General features: G+C 36.7%; 1 pseudogene; it reads left to right on the forward strand.

Annotated features, from left to right (window-relative positions):
- Positions 1 to 366: 366 nt before the first annotated feature.
- On the forward strand, positions 367 to 461 carry LOC130456676 (U6 spliceosomal RNA; annotated as a pseudogene).
- The last annotated feature ends 21,414 nt before the right edge of the window (positions 462 to 21,875 follow it).

Consider the following 21,875-nt stretch of genomic DNA (forward strand, 5'->3'; position numbering starts at 1 on the left):
CAAATTGGGGCTTGTTTTACTGTTTCATTGATTGCCTACACAGACCTTTAATAATACAGATTAATATAATATAATGTATCAAGCATATTTTTGTACTATATATGTGTTATATAATATATATGCATTTATCAATACTCCTCTTTTTATAGGTATTCATCTCTCCTTATTAGAACATAAGGTCCTTGAGGGCAAAGACTATCTCACCTTTATATTTGTATTCCCAGTGCTTTAACCTGATGCTTGAAAAATATCTAAGTACTTAATAAATGCTTTTTCAACTTTTGATTAAGATGGTAATGGTGAAATGATCTAAAGGAATTGCAAAGATGCAAAAGAATATCAAATGGAATAAAGACTAGTCTCTATGCTTGCTTTGGCAAGCACATACACTAAAATTAGAATGATACAGAGAAAATTAGTATGGCCTCTACAAAGAATAACATAAAGAGTTACATATTTTTGCATGTCAGACTGCATGTTCCATACACATTTTAAATTTAACATGGTTAAAATTGGATTCATTATCTTTCCCCCCAAACTCTCTTCTCTTCTTCACGTTCCTGTTAGTGTCAAAGGTATCACTATCCTTGTAGTCATGCAGGAGGCTCACAACCTAGTTTTCATATCTGACTCCTTACTCTCTCCAACCACCCCAGCACACTTCCCCCATACCTATGTGTTGTCAAATTCTATCAATTCTACTGTAACAGGGCTTTGGCATATATTCAGATCACCTAAGATCATGGTACTCACATAGGAAAAGCCAGTGACCTCTTCTTGGAGAAAACATTCTGCATTAGCCTACCTTGTCATGCTGAGAGTGGTCTCTTTACATTAGCTATGTAGCCAGAACTGGCTTCATCACTGAGATATAATTATTCACTATTTTCCTGGTCGTGTCCAAGGACAAAGGTGTCCTTCACCAACAAAAGGGGAATTTAGGTTTAGTGGTCCTAAAAGACCAGCTTGGAATTTGGTTTTGGCTTTGTTCATTCTTTTGGGCTCTCAGTGAAGAGAATAGAGTCCCTAATTTAATTGCTCCAAAAATAGTGACATCAGAGTCCAAGATTTCAGGCTAGATTTTACAACCAGCCCAGCAGAGGTGCCATGAGAATCCAGAGTCTCAGAACATAAGACCTTTGCACTTGCAAGTTGTTGGGACTGATGCCATTTAGGAATTAAGTTAAGTTGAGAACCTAACCTATCTTCTCTCCTAAGAGACTTTATACTATAAAGATTATGCTTTAAAGGGTAGAGGGAGAGGGTTGTATACTTATTTTTAATACACGTTTGTAGTAAATATTCTTTGGTAATATTTGTCACATTAGTGGGTGGTTAAATTAATAGCAGTACTTGGACCCTCAAAACTAAGGGAATACAATCAGTGGGGATTTGAGTCAATGGCAAAAACTATATCCCCCAACTCTTAATGGAACCAGAGAACTCTAGAGTAAGGGTGGACATACATATACCTAGTATTCAGCCAATGGAGAAGGGGTGAGGCCAGAAAAATCACTGTTCTACTACTTTTTTTAAAAACTCTTACCTTTTACTGAGTATTGGTTCCAAGGTAGAAGAGAGGTAGGGACTAGGGAATTGGGATTAAGTGATTTACCCAAAGTCACACAGCAAGGAAGTGTTTGAGGTCAGATTTGAAACCAGAACGTCCCGTCTCCAGATCTAAATCTCAATCTACTGAGCCACCTAACTGACCCTGTTACACTGCTTTTATAGTATATTTCATATCTCCTCCTGAGACCAAGTGTCATTCCCCCCACCTTTATCCCACACAGAGAGGGAAAAAGCACTCTCACTGGGCTGCTGGGCAAGGGGGCGGGTGAAGTAAGGAACATCCTCAGCTAGTATAGAAAGGGGAAGAGAGTGGCCTGAGTGTTCCACTCCTCTCTAGCTCTGCTGCCTGTGAGCTGCCCACCTTACCCTCTGTGCACTCCCATTGGGCTGCTGGGCAGAGAGGTGGAGGATGGGAAAAAATGTCATCAGGCTTGGTGGAGAGAGGGGGAGGTAGAAACTCTGCTCAGTTCCTGTGCCTTTCTAGTAACAAACTGTATAGGTGGAGAGGGGTGACTGTGTGCCCACACAGAGCACCTATGTGGAATCTTTGGCATGCATGCCATGAAGTTTGCCATTACTGCTCTGATCCATCTTCCATTCAGCTAGCATAATGATCTTCAGGTCTTCCCATGCCACACATAAATACTAATAATCATCTCTTATTGTGAAGATTAAATTATAATCCCCTGTCTATTTTTAGGTTCTAATCCCTAAAGTGTAAACCCAGTATTTAAAGTAGATCTACCCATTTTAATCACAAAAAGGCATGAACTAACTACAAAAAAGATGTGAACTAACCACAAAAGGTATGAACATACATTTCATACAGTAAGTGGGAGCTCTGTGACCCATGTGTGAAAGAGTGGGCAGTCCTGGAGAGGAGCATTGGCTGTGATTGGTAGACAGAAAATTTAGGGGAGGTGACAGAGGAGAAAAAGGTCTTTAAATAGTGGAAACAGAGATACACAGGAATCATCAGTCACTCGGGCTTGGACTGGGATGAATCAGTCTCTCGGAGTTGGACTGGAAGACAGATCACTCGGAACACAGAATTGGAGTGAAGACTGACACTTGAGGAGAGACTGGAGGACAGACACTTGGACTTGGATTGAAGAGGGAGACTTGGCAGTGGAACTTGATCCTGGAGGAGCTTGTGCAGGAGACCTCAGACTGCTTTCCTTTTAGACAGTGACCATGGTGAGTGATAAGGCTGATTCCCCTTTTCCTTGGCTTTCTGGAGAGGCCTCTGAACTCCTGCCTGGCTCAGATCAGGTCAGAGCAGATCAATTCCCTTTTCCCTCTTTCTCTTCATTAATATCTTCCCTCTATTGTAAAAGAAACTACCATAAATTCCATTTGATTTTAGTAATTCGTTTTTGGGACTTAGAAATTAGAAATTAAAGCCCTGGCAATCACCAAGTTGATATTCAGTCCAACTATAAATTTAACAGCCTAAAGATTGTTGTTTAGTTGTTCTGGGTCTTGTCCCATTCTTTATGACCCTATTTGGAGTTTTCTTAGCAAAGATCCTGAAGTGGTTTACCATTTTCTTCTCCAGTTCATTTTATAGATGAGGAAACTAAGGCAAACAGGATTAAGTGACTTACTCAGGATCATACAATTAGTGAATGTCTGATACCAATTTGAATCCAGGGTGATGAGTCTTCTTGCCTCCAGTCCCAGCACTATATATCCACTTAGCCCACTGCCATCTCTAATCACCATGAAAATATCTACATATAAACAAGATAAATGCAGGGGGAAAATAGGGGTTATCTCAGAGGAAAGGCACCAAAATTAAAGAGGACTGGGCCAGGCATCTTGCAGAAAATAACACTTTAACTGAGTTTTAAAGGAAAATCAGGAAGCTAGAAGGCAAGACTATGAAAGGAGACAAACTGAAAATAGTCAGGAGATGGAGTGTCATGTGTGAGGAAGAGCATAAGGCCAGTGTCACTGAATCAAAGAGTACAGGAAGAGGAGCAAGATGTAAGAAGGTGGGAAAGGTAGGAAAGGGCTAGGTTAAGAAGAGCTTTAAAAACCAAAGAGAAGATTTTATATTTGATTCTGGTGGTAGCAAGAAGTCACTGGACTTAATTGACTTAGGGGTTGAGCAAGGGGAGGAGATGATAAAGTCACACCTGAGCTTTTAGAAAATTAATTTGACAACTGAATAAAGCATCCCAGAGTTGGGGAAGACTTGCTTCAAGGAGATGGATGAGCCCCAGGACTGTGACAGTGTCAGGGAAGAGAAGGGATGTTACCAAGGCAAAATCCACAGGCCTTGGCAACAGATTGGCTGGAGGGCAGTGAGAGGGAGAATGAGGAGTTGAAGATGACACTTAGGTTTGGAGTTTAGGTACCTGGGAGGAGAGTGCTATCAAAAAAAAAACATAATAGCAAAGTTAGAAAGAGGGGAGGGTATGGAGAGAAAGATAATGAGTTCATTTTTGGACATGTTGAGACAGGAGAAATTGAAGATAATCTCAGAAGGGAAAACATTCATTAAGAAGGATCAGGAAAGGTTCTTTTTTCTCTTTTTTAAAAATTTATTTATTTGTTATATAAAAATATTTAGTTAACCCCCTCCCTCCCCTCCTCTCAATAAAGAAGGAATAATTTAACAAAAAGATATACATATATAAAACTATATCTAATTTATTTATTTTTATCAGTTCTTTATCTCAAGTGGGCAGATATAAATCATTCTTCAAACTGATGTGGGAGAGCTTTGAAGTAAATCCCTGGGCTCAGAACCCATACCTTTGTCAAGAATGACAAACTCCAATAAGCTTAAAATAAAAGAGAAATTTATTAAATTGAATGCAAGCTGAATTAAGTTAAATGTCTGGGGAGGCAAAAATAGGTGGAAAATTGCCTCCCAGACGAAATGGGGTTTGGGATATTTATACTCTCTTGAGTGACCAGAGATGAAGAGACAAGATAATGGTATTATTTAATCTGGAATTGGGCAGTATTTTGTGTCCTGAAAGCACAAGGAAGGGATGACCTGTGAAGTTCAAGGGATGACTAGATTAGATATAACCCAATGCTTATCAGGGTGGAACATAACTATGCTAATCAAGGGTCTAGGGGGAAGTTCAAGAGGAATGTTTCTCTCACGGATCTTAAAGGAATACTTCTGGAGTTTGTGGTGTCCAGAGGGAAACCCTGGGTCCCATGCCAAAACAATATTTCTGTTGCTGCCTATAGTGTTCTCTTGGTTCTTCTAGTTCCATTCTATTTCTTTTTTAAATCCTTCCCTTCCCTCTTAGAATTAGTAGTAAATATTGGTTCTCTAAGGCAGAAGAGCTGTAAGGGCTAGGCAATGGGAGCTAGGAAGTGTCTGAGGCTATATTTGAACCCAGGACCTCCCGTATCTGGACCTGGTTCTCACTTTACTAAGCCACCTATCTACCCCCTTGTTTCATTCTTTTTAATTTCAAGTAGGTCTCTATGTTTTTCCAAAATTAACCTGCTTGTCATTTCTTACAGCATGGTAGTATTATCACAATCAGATGTCACAATTTGTTTAGCTATTTTATTTTTTTCCTTTAAGTATTTTATTTTTCCCCCAATTACATGAAAAAGCACTTTCCTACATTTTTTAAACCCTTAACTTCCATCTTGGGCAGAAGAGTGGTAAGGGCTAGGCAATGGGGGTCAAGTGACTTGCCCAGGGTCACACAGCTAGGAAGTGTCTGAGGCCAGAGTTGAACCTAGGACCTCCCGTCTCTAGGCCTGACTCTCAATCCACTGAGCTACCCAACTGTCCCCTTTTCCTACATTTTTAAAAGAATATCGGGTATCAAATTCTCTTGCTCATTCTCTTCCCAACTTGAGATGGTAAGCAGTCTCATAGATTTTATATGTGCAATCACATGTAAACCATTTTTCCATATTAGTCCCTTTGTGGAAGGAAATGCAAATAGAAAAAAATGAGATGTTTGCTTTATTCTGGATTCAGATTCAGTTATTTTTCTCTGGAAGTAGATGTTTTATTTTGTTTTGTTTTGTTTTTTTATCATGAGTCCATTGGGAAAATTTCAGGTCATTGTATTGCTGAGAATAGTTGTTATTCACCATTGTTCTTGTCACTATGTACAATGTTCTCCTTGTTCTACTTATTTCACTCTGCTTTTGTTCCTGTATGAGCTCTTTCTGCTTGTAATTTCTTACAGCACAATACATTTAGATACTTTAATTTCCTCAGTCATTCACCAATTGATGGGTATCCCTTCACTTTCCAAATCTTTACCCCTCTAAAAAGAGCTGCTTTACATATTTTTGTACATATAAGTCCTTCCCATTTTTGATTCTTTTTAAATCACTTTGGGGTACAAACCTAATAATGGTATTGCTGGGTCAAAGGATATCAGGTTTATAGCCCTTTGGGTATAGGTCCAAATTGCTCTCCTGAATGACTAAATCAGTTCACTCCTCCCCAAACAATGCATTCATGTCCCAGCTTTCCAATATCCCCTCCAAGTTTTGTCATTTTTTTCTATCAAAATAGCCAATCTGATGGATGTGGAGTGGTACCTTAAAGTTGCTTGAATTTGCACTTCTCTAAATAATAGTGATAGAGTGTATTTTTGCATCACTATAAAGAGCTTTAATTATTTTGTCTGAGAACTCCATGTTCATAACCTTTGACCATTTATCAACTGAGGACTGACTTGTATGCTTATATATTCAACTCATTTCTAAATGTATTTGAGAAATGAGGCCTTTATTAGAAAAATTTGTAAAATATGTTTGCATCATTATGATTACTATGTTTTTAGTTTCCATCCTATTTACCTCTGTTTAGTTTCTGATCTCCAACTCCCCCAACTTACCCTTTTTTCTATCAGCTCCATCCACACTCAACTGATTGTATATATTCTTCTTTTGAAATATATTCTTCTCTTGAGTCAATTTTGATGAGAGGAAGATACACATGCTCACCTCCCCATCTTCCCCTCCATTGAGAATGTGCATCCATGCCTCTTTTATGTGCAATAATTTACCCCATTCTTTTTTCCTTCCCCCATCCTGCATTCCTCTCTCTCATGCCTTAATTTAATTTTACTTATATCATCCCATGAGATTCAACTGATACCTTCACCTTCTGTCTATTTATATTCATTCTAATTGCCCCAATAATGACAAAGTTCTTTGGCATTACAAGCATCATCTCCCCACATAAGGTTCTACATAGTTTAGTCTTTTGATTTCTCTTTTCCTGTTTACCTTTTAATGATTCTCTTGATTCTTGTATTTGAGGGTCAAATTTTCCATTTATTTCTCCTCTTTTCATCAAGAACATTTGGAAGTTCTCTATTTCATTGAATATTTATTTTTTTCTCCTGAAGGCTTATGCTCAGTTTTGTTGAATAACTGATTCTGAGTCAAAACCCTAGCTTCTTTTGCCTTTTGGCATATTGTATTCCAGGCAACCATATCCTTTAATGTAGAAACCATTAAGTCTTTTGTGATCCTAACTGGGCTCCATGATATTTGAATTGTTTCTTTTTGGCTGCTTGAAATATTTTCTCCTTGACCTAGGAGTTTTGGAATTTGGCTATAATATTCCTGAGAATTATCTTTTGGAGATCTGTTTCAGGAAGTGATAGGTAAATTCTTTCAATTTTTATTTTGTCCTCTGTTTCTAGAATGTCAGGGCAGTTTTTCTTATTGATTTCTTGAAAAGATGAAGTCTATGCTCTTTTATTGATCATGGCTTTCAGGTAGTTCATTAATTCTTAAATTATCTCTAATAGATTTATTTTCCAAGTCAGTTATTTTCCCATGAGATATTTCATATTTGGTTTCATTCTTGTGACTTTGATTATTTCTTGATGTCTCACAGAGTCATGAGCTTCTACTTGCCTAATTCTAGTTTTTAAGTTTGGATTTTCATGAGTGAAGTTCCTTTTCCATTTGGCCAATTCTACTTTGTAAGTTACAAATAACATGTCCCCATATATTAATATATATATATATATATATATATATATATATAATTTCATCTAATTGTAGCCCTTAAAGAAGAGAGTTTGAATAAAAAAAAAACATTTTTCCTGTTTTCCCTCTCTTTCTTATTTATCTTTTCATGTTTCTCTTGATCTTTGTGTTTGCATATCAAACTTTCCACTTAGTTATGGTCTTTTCTTTAAAAATACTTGGAAATATTCTATTTTGTTTAATGCCCATACTTTCTCCCTGGAAGTATATAGTCAGTTTTGATGGATACATGATCCTTGGTTGAAGACACCAGTTCTCTTGCCTTTCTGAAAATCATGTTCCAGGCCTTGCAGTCCTTTAGTGTGGAAGCTGCCAGGTTTGGTGTGATCCTGAATGGTGTTCCTTGGTATCTGAATTGTCTCTTTTTGTCTTCTTATAGAATTGTCTCCTTAGCTTGAGAGCTCTTGAATTTGGCAATTACATTCCTTGGAGCTGTCTTTTGAGGATTTAGTGTAGAGGTTGTTCTATGAACTCTTTCAATCTCTATTTTGCCCCCTTATTCAAGAACATCAGGGCAGTTTTCTTGGATGATTTCTTGTAGTATGATGTCAAGATTTCTACTTTTCAAGTAGACCAAGGATTCTCAAATTGTCTTGGCATGATCTGTTTTCCTTATCTGTCTTCTTGTCAGTAAGATATTTTATGTTTTCTTCTATTTTGTCAGTCTTTTGATTTTGCTTTATTAATTCTTGCTGTTTTGCAAGATTATTGTCTTTCAGTTGCATAATTCTGGTCTTTAAGGACTGATTTTCCACTATAATTATTTGATTTTTCTTTCTGGTTTGGTCTATCCTGCTTTTCATGGCTTCCAGCTGTTCCTCCAATTGGGAGCTCTTGTCCTTTAAACTGTTATTTTTCTTTGAATTATTTCCCACTATTCTTGCCAGAAGGCTTCCATCGTTTTGATAAGTTCCAATTTAAATTCTTCAAGAGATTGTGGAGGATTTCCATTTTGGGAAAATGTTTTGGGTTTATTTAAATTTCCTCCTGTATTTCCTTTATAGCCTGGGTTTTTTCCTCCATAAAAATTTTCCAGGGTCATCCCCTTCTTCCTGTTTTTCTTGAAGGGAGATTGTTGCTCCTGGGCACAATTTGCCATCACTGTGGGGTTTTTTCCTTCCCTTTTTAGTCAGAAATCTGAGTGAGATGGGTTTTCTGTGTATGGAGCTAAGGAGCAAGGATTTTGCCTAAGCCTAACTTTCGATTCTCCACAGCTTCTGCTGTTTTCTGCCCTTCTTTGTGCTATATTCCCACAACCGCCCATGGTCTGTACTCTTCAGCCTGCTGGGGTTTCAGGTGTAGCTTCTCTCAGTGGTAGGTCTTTCCTGGTCTTAGTCAGCTCCCAAGGACCTAGAGGTGCCCCTCACTCACTAGAGGTTCCCCTCACTCACTGATTCTGGTGCACGCTGGCTCTGACTCTGGCTCCGTAGGTGGGGTGGGGGAGGGTAGATCAGCTTGCATTTTGGTGGGAGCTTTCTCACCCCCTTATAATGTGGAAATGCCCAAATCCCACATACCTTCAATGCTGCACCCTACCGTAGAGTACCTTCGTTCTTATGAATTTGGTTTTTTTGGTCTTTTCAGGTAGTCTATATCGTTGGGTGCTGAGGAGAGTTTTGCATCTAGACTGCCACCATGTTTAAATGGAAGCCTGGCCAATTCTACTTTGTAAATAATTCTTTTCCTTGGTGAATTTTATACTTTTTATTCCAGAGAGCCAATGACAGTACATTTTTGTATATATTTTTTCATTTGTCCAATTCTGCTTTTTATGAAGTTCTTCGCTTCTTTAGATTTTTGTGCCATTTTTACCAACTGACATATTTGTTTTTTAAGATATTCGTTTCTTCAGTATTTTTGTGCCTCCTTTTCTAAGCTTTATGAGTCTCTTTTCATGATTTTCCTGTATTATTCTCATTTCTTTTCCCATTTTTTCTTCTACCTCTCTTATTTGGTTTTTGAAGTTCTTTTTGAGCTCCTCCATTATTTTTTGGTTTTGAGAGCAATTATTATGTTTTTGTGGAGCCTTTGAATGCAGCAGTATTGGCTTTGCTGTTTTCCCAATTTGATTCTACCTTGTCACCAAAATAACTTTCTATTGTTGATTTTTTTTTGTTCTTTGCTCATTATCCAACCAGAGATGGTCTCTTTGTCCTCTGAGCAAAAGATTAGGGTTCCTGTTTACATCCAGAAAAGGGCCCTTCTAACAAAGGTCCATACTCTATAATTCCAAGTTAATTGTGGATGCCTTAAATTGATCAAGGTTCCCTTGATTATCTGTCCCAGTAAAAGTTTATCTGTGTTGCAGTATATGCATATGATGGGAAGAAAGAAAGAAAGAAAGAAAGAAGAAAGAAAGAAAGAAAGAAAGAAAGAAAGAAAGAAAGAAAGAAAGAAAGAAAGAAAGAAAGAAAGAAAGAAAGAAAGAAAGAAAGAAAGAAAGAAAGAAAGAAAGAAAGAAAGAAAGAAAGAAAGAAAGAAAGAAAGAAAGAAAGAAAGAAAGAAAGAAAGAAAGAGAGAGAGAGAGAGAGAGAGAGAGAGAGAGAGAGAGAGAGAGAGAGAGGGAGGGAGGGAGGGAGGGAGGGAGGGAGGGAGGAAGGAAGGAAGGAAGGAAGGAAGGAAGGAAGGAAGGAAGGAAGGAAGGAAGGAAGGAAGGAAGGAAGGAAGGAAGGAAGGAAGGAAGGAAGGAAGGAAGGAAGGAGAGAGGGAGGGAGGGAGGGAGGGAGGGAGGGAGGGAGGGAAGGAAGATGTAAAGATAATTTTAGGGTTGTGACTTAAAATTAGATTTAATTGGTCACCAAGGGAAATCTCAAATAAAATACCCAAGTCAATTTGGAAATTTATGGTAATTTAATTAAAATAGAGGGAAGGAATTTAAGGAGAAGGAGGAAAGATGATATAGGATTTCTTCTGCCTGGCCTGTGCCAGGGAGGAGTTTTAAATCCCCTCCTCTAGTTCTCTGAAGGAGATTAGAGGCTTCTAAGAGGATAAAGTTGGAAAGTAAAGGAGAAAAACTCAGCCAGAAACTCAACACCAAACCGGACAATAGCTTGTAGCCATGCTAAAATGCGGAAAAGCCCAGCAAGTTGCCACCAGCCAACTCTCTGCTACCAGAAAGGTGCCCGAGAGAGGAAGTAAGTCAAATATATAGACCTTTCACTCTTGTGTGTCTTCCTGTAAATGCCCATATCTTTTAGAGTTGTCATCTTCTTTGATTAGATTATCTTTAGAGTTACTTAACACTTCTTTGTTAAGTTCACCTTTTGTGAGTTACTTAACCTTTTTGTGATTAATTTAACCTTTATAGTTATTTAACACCTTTTTGTATTAATATCTTAAAATAGACTTAACTTAAAGTTCTAGCTTAACTATAAGGTAAGAGTTAAGTACCTTCATTGTTCAATCAGGAAATTACAACTTTATCTTCCCCTAAAGTACGGTCTAAGTAGGGTGGAGTAATTTAATGTTCACAATTCCCCCCTGATTTTGTTAGACTAAGTATCTTCATTGTTAAAATCAGGAAATAGCTAAATCCAATCGTCACAAAGAGTAAGGATATGGTTCAGAGGTCCCTGGTCATTTAAGGGTAAGGATTCAAAACATTAATGAACTTCTTTAAAATAAGTGAAATATTTTATTAATGCCTTTTTTGTCCCCACATTCCACTAGTAAACAATTTTTAAGCCCTCCCACATCTCCAAATTAAACTCCACCCTGTGCCAAAGAGAAACAACAAGGAAAAAAACCTCTATTATGGAAAGAATATCTACTGATAGGCAGAGTTATCCCCTTCTCACAAAAGGAGGGAACTGTTTTTCATTAATTATTCTTCAGATTCTTTACCAATATCCTTCTTTAATAAGACCTTTTTTTTTCTTTTCAAAGGAGAGGCATTTAATAATGATTTGCTCCTCCTGCAATTTATTTCTAAAAGTAAGAATATGGAGAAATATTGCTATTAATAATAATACTATAATAGCTGTTTACAAAGCACCATACTTATATTATCTCATTTGATCTTCACAACTCTGAGAGAGATGCTATTATTATCTCCATTTTACAAATGAGTAAGACTAAGAGAGTTTAAGTGTCTTGCCCAAGATTGCACAGCTGTCATGCAAGATTGAATCTGAACTCACTTGGTGCTTTGTAACATACACAGACAGCCAGGGTCAGAGATGATAAAATATCCTCAGTGTAGAACTCAATTTAAAGACTAAAACTGGCTGCAAATCAAAACCTATCAGAGAGTTAATATCAAAAAAGAAGTATCCCCAGAAAACTATTCCTTTGAAAAGGGGCATAGTTCCCTTCCTAAGAAGGAAGGAGACTGGTAGCAAAGGACAACAAATAATAATAATTGATAACATTTATATAGGGCTTACTATGTTCCAGACATTATGCTAGGTACTTTACAAATATCTTTTCTCACAACAACCCCACAAGGTAGCTATTATTATTGTCTCCCATTTTAGACAAGAGAAAACTGAGGCAAACAGATTAACTGATTTGATTTGCCCAGGTTCACACAGTTAGTATCTAAGGGTCGATTTGAGCTCAGGTCTTTCTGATTCCAGACCCAAAACTTGAGTTTCTAAGCTAAATACATTTTTAGAAAACAAAATGATGAAAGCCTCGGTCAGACACACTAACTCAGAAAATTACATTAGGATACTTGTTCTCACTACTTCCACCTCCAAAAAATAAAATAAAATTCATTCCCACTCCTTTTTAGATGTTTCAATGTTTCATCCCATAGATAGAACTAATATAATCTGAGTTTTTAAAACGTATAGGACTAGGGGTGAAGGTAAAAAATTAGTATAAATATATTTGTGTTTGTATGTATGTGTGTTTTTCAAGCAAATAAAAAATGCTTAGAAAATGGAAAAATATACAAATACCTGTGGTACTTTACAGGGTGAAGAAGGCCTTCTTCCTTCCCTTCGTACCCAGGACAAATCCTTACCTTTCAGGGACTTCATGAGGTCTTTCAGCATCTTCACAATGGTTCTAGTGAAACTCTTCCCCACCCCCTCAATGTTAATTTTTGCAAGAGGCTGCTGGCTAAAGAACCAATTAATGTCAACTGTGATGTCAATACTTACCTGTCCACTAGGAATCTGATTTAGCCACATCTACCTAATAAAGCTCTGAACTGTTTAATTGGGAGCTGCTGTTACAAGTCTGTGTTGCATCAGCAACCCACTGGAATCCAAAAAAGAGAATTTCCACTGAACCTGTACAGCAACACTTGCTCTGTACCCTGAATAAAGTGGGAAGCTTTCACTTTATTACTGCAGGAAAATGAAATGTGATGGTGCTTTCTTAATACATCAAAGGGGCTCATGTGAAGAAACATAAATGTCTAAGACCGAAAATTTTCCTTGAGCTGGGCAGCATTTTATCCTCTGTCTCTTCATTCTAATGAGTGCTTTTCAAAGAAGAGGATTTTTTTAAAACAACTTAAAAAGACAAGTCATTCGATTTTGATCAGTGAAATGCATAGAATCATAGCATCTTAGAGTAGGAAGGAACTGGAAAGGTTCAACAAATTGAACTGAAAAAACATTATTAAACACTTATACCACACAATGCACTGTGCCAGGTAATGGGTCAAGAGATGAAAAATGACATAGCTCACTTTTAAGAAACTTACAGTCTAAAAGGGGGGGGGGGGGTTATGGCCTACACAAATAAGTATGATACAAGATAGAATGACAGAAGGATGAAAGAGAGAGCCAAACAAAGTGTTCTAGGAAAATTGGAGCAGGTAGGAATTACTCTGAGTTGAGGGGGATAAAAGGAGGCTTCATGGAGATGGTAACTTAGCTTTAAAGAAGAAAAATACTTCAACCAGTGGAGGCTAGGGTAGGATCAGGACAGGGTCCAGTTTAGCTAGAATAGAAAAATAAGGCTAATAAAGTTAACAAAGATTTATTAAATGCCTACTATGTGTCAATATGCAAAGCACCAGAGATGCAAAGGCAAAAGGACCCCTGCTGTCAAGTAGTCACAATCTAATGGAAAATGTGAAAAAGAAAGTTAGAATGAAGAATTGACTGTATACCTATTATATGCCAGATTAACACAACAACTTCAAGAGGTATTTTATAGTTGAGTAAACTGAAATTAAGTGACTTTCTCAGGGTCACACAGCTATTAAGTATCTGAGGCTAGATTTGAATTTAGATCTTCCTGATTCTAGGTCCAGTGTTATAACCACTATGTTGCTTAATTAGGAACAAAATTGTGGAGGTCCTTAAATAGTAGGTAAGGACTTTGTGTATTTTATCCTAAAAGCAATAAGAAACCACTAAAGGCTTTTTTTTTCTTGTTAAACATTATTTTATTTGGTCATTTTCAAACATTATTCATTAGAAAAAAAATGAAAGATCATTTTCTTTTCCTCCCCTCCTTACACCACCCCTCCCTTAGCTGACCCACAATTCCACTGGGTATCACATGTGTCCTTGATTTGAACCCATTTCCATCTTGTTTGTATTTGCATTAGGGTGTTCATTTAGCGTCTCTCCTCAATCATATCCCCTCAACCCCTGTAGTCATGCAATTGCTTTTCCTCAGTGTTTTTACTCCCACAGTTTGTCCTCTGCTTGTGGATAGTGTTTTTTCTCCTAGATCCCTGCAGATTGTTCTGAGACATTGCATTGACACTAATGGAGAAGTCCATTACATTTGATTGTACCACAGTGTATCATTCTCTGTGTACAATGTTTTCCTGGTTCTGCTTCTTTAGTTCTGCATCACTCCCTGGAGGTTGTTCCAGTCGCCATTGAATTCCTCCACTTTATTATTCCTTTTAGAACAATAGTATTCCATCACCAACATATATCACAATTTGATCAGCCATTCCCCAATTGAAGGGCATCCCCTCGTTTTCCAATTTTTGGCCACCACAAAGAGCTCAGCTATGAATATTCTTGTACAAGTTTTTTCCTTATTATCTCTTTGGGGTACAAACCCAGCTGTGCTATGGCTGGATCAAAAGGCAGACAGTCTTTTATCGCCCTTTGAGCATAGTTCCAAATTGCCCTCCAGAATGGTTGGATCAGTTCACAACTCCACCGGCAATGAATTAATGTCCCCACTTTGCCACACCCCCTCCAACATTCATTACTTTCCTTTGCTGTCATGTTAGTCAATCTGTTAGGTGTGAGGTGATACCTCAGAGTTGTTTTGATTTGCATCTCTCTGATTATCAGAGATTTAGAACACTTTTTCATGTGCTTATTAATACTTTTTATTTCCTTAACTGAAAACTGCCTATTCATGTCCCTTGCCCATTTATAAATTGGAAAATGACTTTATTTTTTGTACAATTGATTTATCTCTTTATAAATTTAAGTAATTAGACCTTTGTAAGAGGTTTTTGTTATGGAGATTGTTTCCCAATTTGTTGCTTCCCTTCTAATTTTGGTTATATTGGTTTTCTTTGTACAAAAACTTTTTAATTTGATGTAATCAAAATTATTTATTTTATATTTTGTGACTCTTTCTATGTCTTGCTTGGTTTTAAAATCTTTCCCTTCCCAAAGGTCTGACATATATATTATTCTGTGTTCACCTAATTTACATAGTTTCCTTCTTTATATTCAGGTCATTCACCCATTCTGAGTTTATCTTGGTGTAGGGTGTGAGGTGTTGATCCAGACCTAATCTCTCCCATACTATCTTCCAGTTTTCCCAGTAGTTTTTGTCAAATAGTGGATTTTTGTCCCAAAAGCTATTTGTCATAGACTGTCTTGCTGAGGTCATTTACCCCAAGTCTATTCCACTGATTCTCCTTTCTGTCTCTTAGCCAGTACCAAATTGTTTTCATGACCACTGCTATATAGTGTAGTTTGAGATCTGGGACTACAAGGCCCCCTACCTTTGTATTTTTTTTTTCATTATTTCCCTGGATATTCTTGATCCTTTGTCCTTCCAAATGAACTTTGTTATGTTTTTTTTCTAATTAAGTAAAAAAAAATTTTGGAAGTTCAATGGGTATGGCACTAAATAGATAGATCAGTTTGGGTAGGATGTTCATTTTTATTATATTGGCTCGTCCTACCCATGAGCAGTTAATGTTTTTCCAATTGCTCAAGTCTAGTTTTAATTGTTTAGAGAGTGTTTTGTAGTTGTGTTCATATAGTTCCTGTGATTGTCTCGGGAGATATGAAGGCTTTTAAAGAAAGGAGTGTCTCAAAAAAGGCCTGGTCATTTGGAAAATTATCTTGGTAGTTGTTAGGAGAATAGATTACAGTGGGAAGAAATTGAAGAAAGGGTCACACAGCTAATGTGTCTAAAGCCAAATTGAATTCAGATCTTTCCTATTCCAGGCCTAGCATTCAATCAACTGAGACAACTAGCTGCCTATAAGGATTATGGAATAAAATCAACAAAGAATGGATTCATTAAATTGTGAGTTTCTTGAGGGCAGGGCCTGTCTTTTACTTCTTTCATTTTTTACTATTTTTACTATCTTTCACACTTTACACAGTACCTGACACATAGTAGGTATTTAATAAATGCTTGTAATGAATATTAAGTACCTACTATGTATGAGGAACTATGCTAGGCTTCTGGGGATAAAAATAAGAAAGACACAGGCTGTGCCCTACAGGACCATAGAGTCTAATGGGGGAAAGCAATACTCAAAAGGAAGTTAAAAACCAGGAGCACTAGGGGGAATCCAGGTTGGAAGCATGTTGTTCTGTGGAGTTGAAACCAAGCAGAACTGCTGTGAATGGAAATACCAGATAGGGTGTTGCTGTTCAGTTGGGTCAGACTCTTGGTGACCCCCGTCTGGGGTTTTCTTGGCAAAGATAGTGGAGTGAAACCATCTCCCCCTCCAGCTTATTTTGTAGATGAGGAAACCAATTAAACAGGGTAAAGTGACTTGCCCAGGGCCATACAGTTAGTAAGTGTCTGAGGCCAGATTTTAACTGAATAAGAGAAGTCTTCCTGCCTCCACATATGGTATTCCATACACTGTGCCATGTAGAAAGGCCCTCAGCCATCTGGAAAGGAGAGTTTTGAGAGAATGTTCATACACCATCTCCAGTCAGAGGAAAAAGGCAACTGAAGGTGACTTGGGAAGGTATTGATTACCAAAACCTGAGTCAATCATCCAGATGACAAGATTTCAAGAGATCAGCTTATCCTAAGGTTGTTGAGAAAGTATAGAAGGGGGAAGGGGATTATTGGGTGGAAATATTGCTTCTTAAAGTCAAACCAAATGGAAGGTACTAATGATTGGCTCATTCCTCTGCATTTTCAGATGTTTATATGACCATTTGCCATCCTAATCAATCTGACTCACAGGATGGGATCAACAATCAGATGCTCCAAGTTCTCACAGATACAGAAGAGGGGTAAGTAATTACCCCTATTCCAACTCCAAGAATAGGATTGAGATTCCTGTTAGTCCCGCTACCTTTCCCTGTCTTTTCTTCTTCTAGTGTACTCAAAGAAACTTTGACACATCTCTTTAAGTTCTATCCAATCGTGGTTCTACATCATCAGTTGTTACAATCCATACTTTGAGAAAATGTCAATGATTTGACAACAAAGTAGATATTAGTGATCTTGGAGACAAAAGTTTCAGTAGTGAGGAAGATGAAAGACATAATTGAGGGTGTTGAAAGGTAACTAAATGGTGAAGGAAAAGAAACAGTGAATAGACATAAGTTTAGCAATGAAGTGGAAGACAGATATAGGACAATAATTTACAGGATGGTAGTCAAGGATTATATATATATATATATATATATATATATATATATATATATAAAGAATAGAGCCAGCAAGGAGCATGAATATTAAGTGAAAGAAGGCTCAAGATCACGTGGGAGGATATGGAACCAATAGAACAATTTAAGGGATTAGGCTTGACAAGGAAAAAGATCACCTCAAGGTCTAAGGACTGAAGGAAGAGAGTATCAAATGGATAGAAACCTAAACATTTTTGAGGTACACAGAAAGGAAAATAAACTCATGTTGAATGGTTTCATTCTTTGTAGTAAAATAAGAGGCAAGGTAATCTGCTTAAGGAGATATTGAGGGTAGAACTGGGGACTTGAGGAGAGAAGGTTTAGAAGGTACTGTGGGGAACATAACTGGGACTAAATCAGAAATAAACAAAAGTATTTGCATGTAATATGCAAATACTATGCCTTAGTTGAAATTAGGTAACATGATACCAGCCAGCACTATTCCATAACTTTCTCTTGCAGTACTCAGAAAAACCCAGATTTAGGGATCTAGGAGTATAGGAATTTTTAAAAATACAAAAAAATCGGGAGTTTGTTAAGATGTTGCATAATTCCATGCAAAAGCGACTAAATAAATGATCAAAAGAGTAAAGGGAGTAACCAAGAACAGGATGATTTGCTATGTCTAATATGTATTAGACATTATTAAAAGTTTGTTGATTTTTTGAATATTTTACTTAGTTCCTTATATATTTGGGAAATTAAACCTTTATCAGAAAATTGTGTTATAAAAATGTTTTCCCAATTTGTTGCTTTACTTCTATTTTTGGTTGCATTGGTTTTGTTTGTACAAAACCTTTTTAATTTGATATAATCAAAATCAAAGTCATTCATTTTACATTTTGCAATTTTTTCTAACTCTTGCTTGGTCTTAAAAATCTTTCATTTCCCTAAGATCTAACAAGTATACCATTCTGTGTTCACCTAATTTACTTATAGTTTCCTTCTTTATATTCAAGTCATTCACCGATTCTGAGTTTATCTTGGTATAAAAGATGTAAGATGTTGATCTAAACCTAATTCTTCCCATAATGTTTTCCAATTTTCCTTGCAGTTTTTGTCAAATAGTGAGTTCTCATCCACAAAGCTGGGATCTTTGGGTTTATTGAACACTAGCTTGCTGAGGTCATTTACCCCAAGTCTATCCCATTGATCCACCCTTATGTCTCTTAGCCAGTACCATATTGTTTGGATGACCACTGCTTTATAGTACAGTTTGGGATTTGGTACTGCTAGGCCCCCATCCTTCACATTTTTTTAAATTATTTCCCTTGATACTATTGATCTTTTGTTCTTCCAGATTAACTTTGCCATTCCCCAATTGACAAATGGTCAAGGGACATGAATAGGCAGTTTTCACATGAAGAAATCAAAACTATCATTAAAAAGTGTTCTAAATTGCTCCTGATTAGAGAAATGCAAATAAAAGCAACAGCTACCAAACTGGCTAATATGGCAGCAAAAGAAAGTGATAAATGTTGGAAGGGATATGGAAAATTTGGGACACTAATACATTGCTGGTGGATTGTTATGAATTGGTCCAACCATTCTGGAGGGCAATTTGGAAGTTTGCAAAAAGGGCTTTAAAAGAATGCCTGCCCTTTGATTTAGCCATACCACTGCTGAGTCTGTACCCCAAAGAGATAATAGAGGAAAATACTCATACAAAAATATTTATAGCCATGCTCTTTATGGTGGCAAAAAAAAATTGGAAAATGTGGGTGGTCCATTGATTGGGGAATGGCTGAACAACTTGTGATATCTGATGCTGATGGAATACTATTGTGCAGAAAGGAATGATGAACTGGAATTCCATGTGACCTGAAAAGATTTCCAGAAATTGACACAGAGTGAACCAGAACATTGTACACAGGGACTGATACACTCTGGCACAATGAAATGCGATAGACTTTTCTACTAGAGCAATGCAAGGACCCAGGACAATCCAGAAGAATTTATGAGAAAGAACACTATCCACATCCAGGGAAAGAACTGTGGAAGCAGAAAAACATATGATCGATCATGTAGTTCAATGGGGATATGATTAGGGTTTTGATGTTAAAGAATCACTCTACTGCAGATATGAATAACATGGAAATAGGTTTTGAACAATTATACATATATAACCCAATGGAATTGTTTGTCAGCTCCAGGAGTGGGGAGGGACGAGAGGAAGGAAAGAACATGAATCATGTAACCATGGAAAATATTCTGAATTTTAAAAAAGTTTGTTGAATTGTTGAATTAAGTTAATTAGGACAATGGGAAGAGACAGAGAGCATGGAAGTCATAATGAAGGAGAATATAATTAAATAAATTTAATGTATAATTTAAATATAAATAAATGAAATGATGTAAATGTGGGAGAACAGGTGATTGTGACTTCAGGGGTGAATTTCAGAGGTCAATATCTTGGAGATAAAAAACAGTTTGAGGTTATGTTGATATCCACAATGTAATTTTTCCTTTAGATATCTGAAGTAGAATAGAGCTGAAGATCATGAGCACTGAGGAAGTTAATGAACTAAAAGACTAATGTGTCCAAAGGATAACCAACATAAATACTGAGAATATTCAAAAATAGGATGGATTGAAAAGACACCAATGGGAAATATGAAGGGCTACTCACTACAGCAATAGGACTGAGGATTCCTTGAGTTTGAGTAGTTTAAAAATTAGAAGGCAATCTGTTTCTCCTACTATTTTCAATGCCTTCATTTGGTTACAAGTGTCTCTCCAAAAAGAGCAATTATGTTATAACCGAAGAATCTATGTCAGGGAGTAGAAGAGGAAACCCATGTTCAAGACATGTGTCCAAAAAGGATTTATTAGAGAATATTCTGTAAAATCATTAGAAACTTTAGAAAAAAGAAAATTATATTTAATTCCACAGACTGTGGAGTCTTTAAGCCCAGTAATTGATTGGAGGGGGGAGGGGGTGAAGTATAAAATCAGAGAATGAACTCAAAGCTGACTAGGAGAGTATGTAGTTTTATCTACAATATCAGATGCTAGGGGACTATCTTGGCCCAGATAGACATTTTATCTATGGGATTATTATTGAGAAAAAAGAGGTAGAGACTTCATTTGGTTTTGGTGGTAAAAGTAAAAATCAAGGAACTATTAAAACTTGTGAGATTTATGCCAGATATCTGGCAAATGTCAGGAGAATGACGTTGGGATATTTCCTCAAGTGAGTAATCAGAGGATTCATAAAGGTGTTTATGTAAGCCATTATTATTATTATTGTTACTATTATCATGTCATTGTCATTACTCTTGTTATTATTGTATATGCTAGCCCTTCAAATATTTAAAGAATAGTATCTTGACATCTACTTCAGTCTTCTTTTTTTATTTATCTGTTTGTTGGTTACATTAAAATTCCCAGGTATTTCATCTCTCTCCTCCCCTCTCCACACCATAGAAGGCATTACCCAACACAAAAAAAAAATAGAGAGAAATATAAATTATGTTGTTCATGTTTCTGTTTAACAAGTTCTTTCTCTGGAGGTGGACATTCATAAGTTATTCTTCAAACATTAATTCTGTAGCTGTATATAAGTTCTCTTGGTCCTACTCATTTTACTCTTCATAATTTCATGTAGGTCTTTCTGAATTAAAAAAAATTAATCTGCTCATCATTTCTTTTTACACATTAGTATTCTAATACAATTACATATCACAACTTGTTTAGCTATTCCCCAATTAATGAATATCCCCTAAATTTCCAGTTCATTGCCACCACAAAAAGAGATGCTATAGATATTTTGGAATATATGCATTCTCTTCCAATGAAAAATTGATCTCCTTGGGAAATGGACCCCATACTAGTATTGCTGGGTCTAAGGGTATATATAGTATTATAACTCTGTTCCACCAACAGTGTATTAGTGCCAAGTCCTCTGTTCTTCTCTTCTTAACTTCAACTTCCCTAGATCCTTCGAAGTTTTCTCCTCTTGGTGCTCTCTTGTTTATCAATATTCTTTCTCTCTCTCCCTTCCCCTTTTATCTCTCTCTCTCTCTCTCTCTCTCTCTCTTTTTTTTCTCTATATGTGTGTGTCTGTCTCTCTCTGTCTCTTTCTCACATACACACATTCTCCAACATGATTCTGAGAACTATTTCTCCTTTTAAGGTTCACCATATTTTTTGAATGAACATCTACTTAAATTCATACCTAAGGATACAAACAACATATTTCCATAGCAGACCATATTGAATGATATATGAATTCAAAGCAATCTATATGAAGATGGATACCCCTTCTCATGCCTCCAAAGAAGACTTCAAGTCAATTCTCCCACACCAAAAGGGGAACACAGTCTGATCATTTAAAGAATGAAGAGCCAAAGGCAGTCTACTTGATCACTTTCCTTTTAATCCTAGCACAATAGCATAGAAGATAACATTTTCATTTGCAAAATTCTAAAAAAAAGCAAAACATATTATTTTATACAAAATAAGAAAAATGTATATAACTAAGAAACCATACCTCATAGAAAGCATTCTAGCAGTTAA

Source organism: Monodelphis domestica, chromosome 1, assembly GCF_027887165.1.
Source record: "Monodelphis domestica isolate mMonDom1 chromosome 1, mMonDom1.pri, whole genome shotgun sequence".
Lineage (NCBI taxonomy): Eukaryota > Metazoa > Chordata > Mammalia > Didelphimorphia > Didelphidae > Monodelphis > Monodelphis domestica.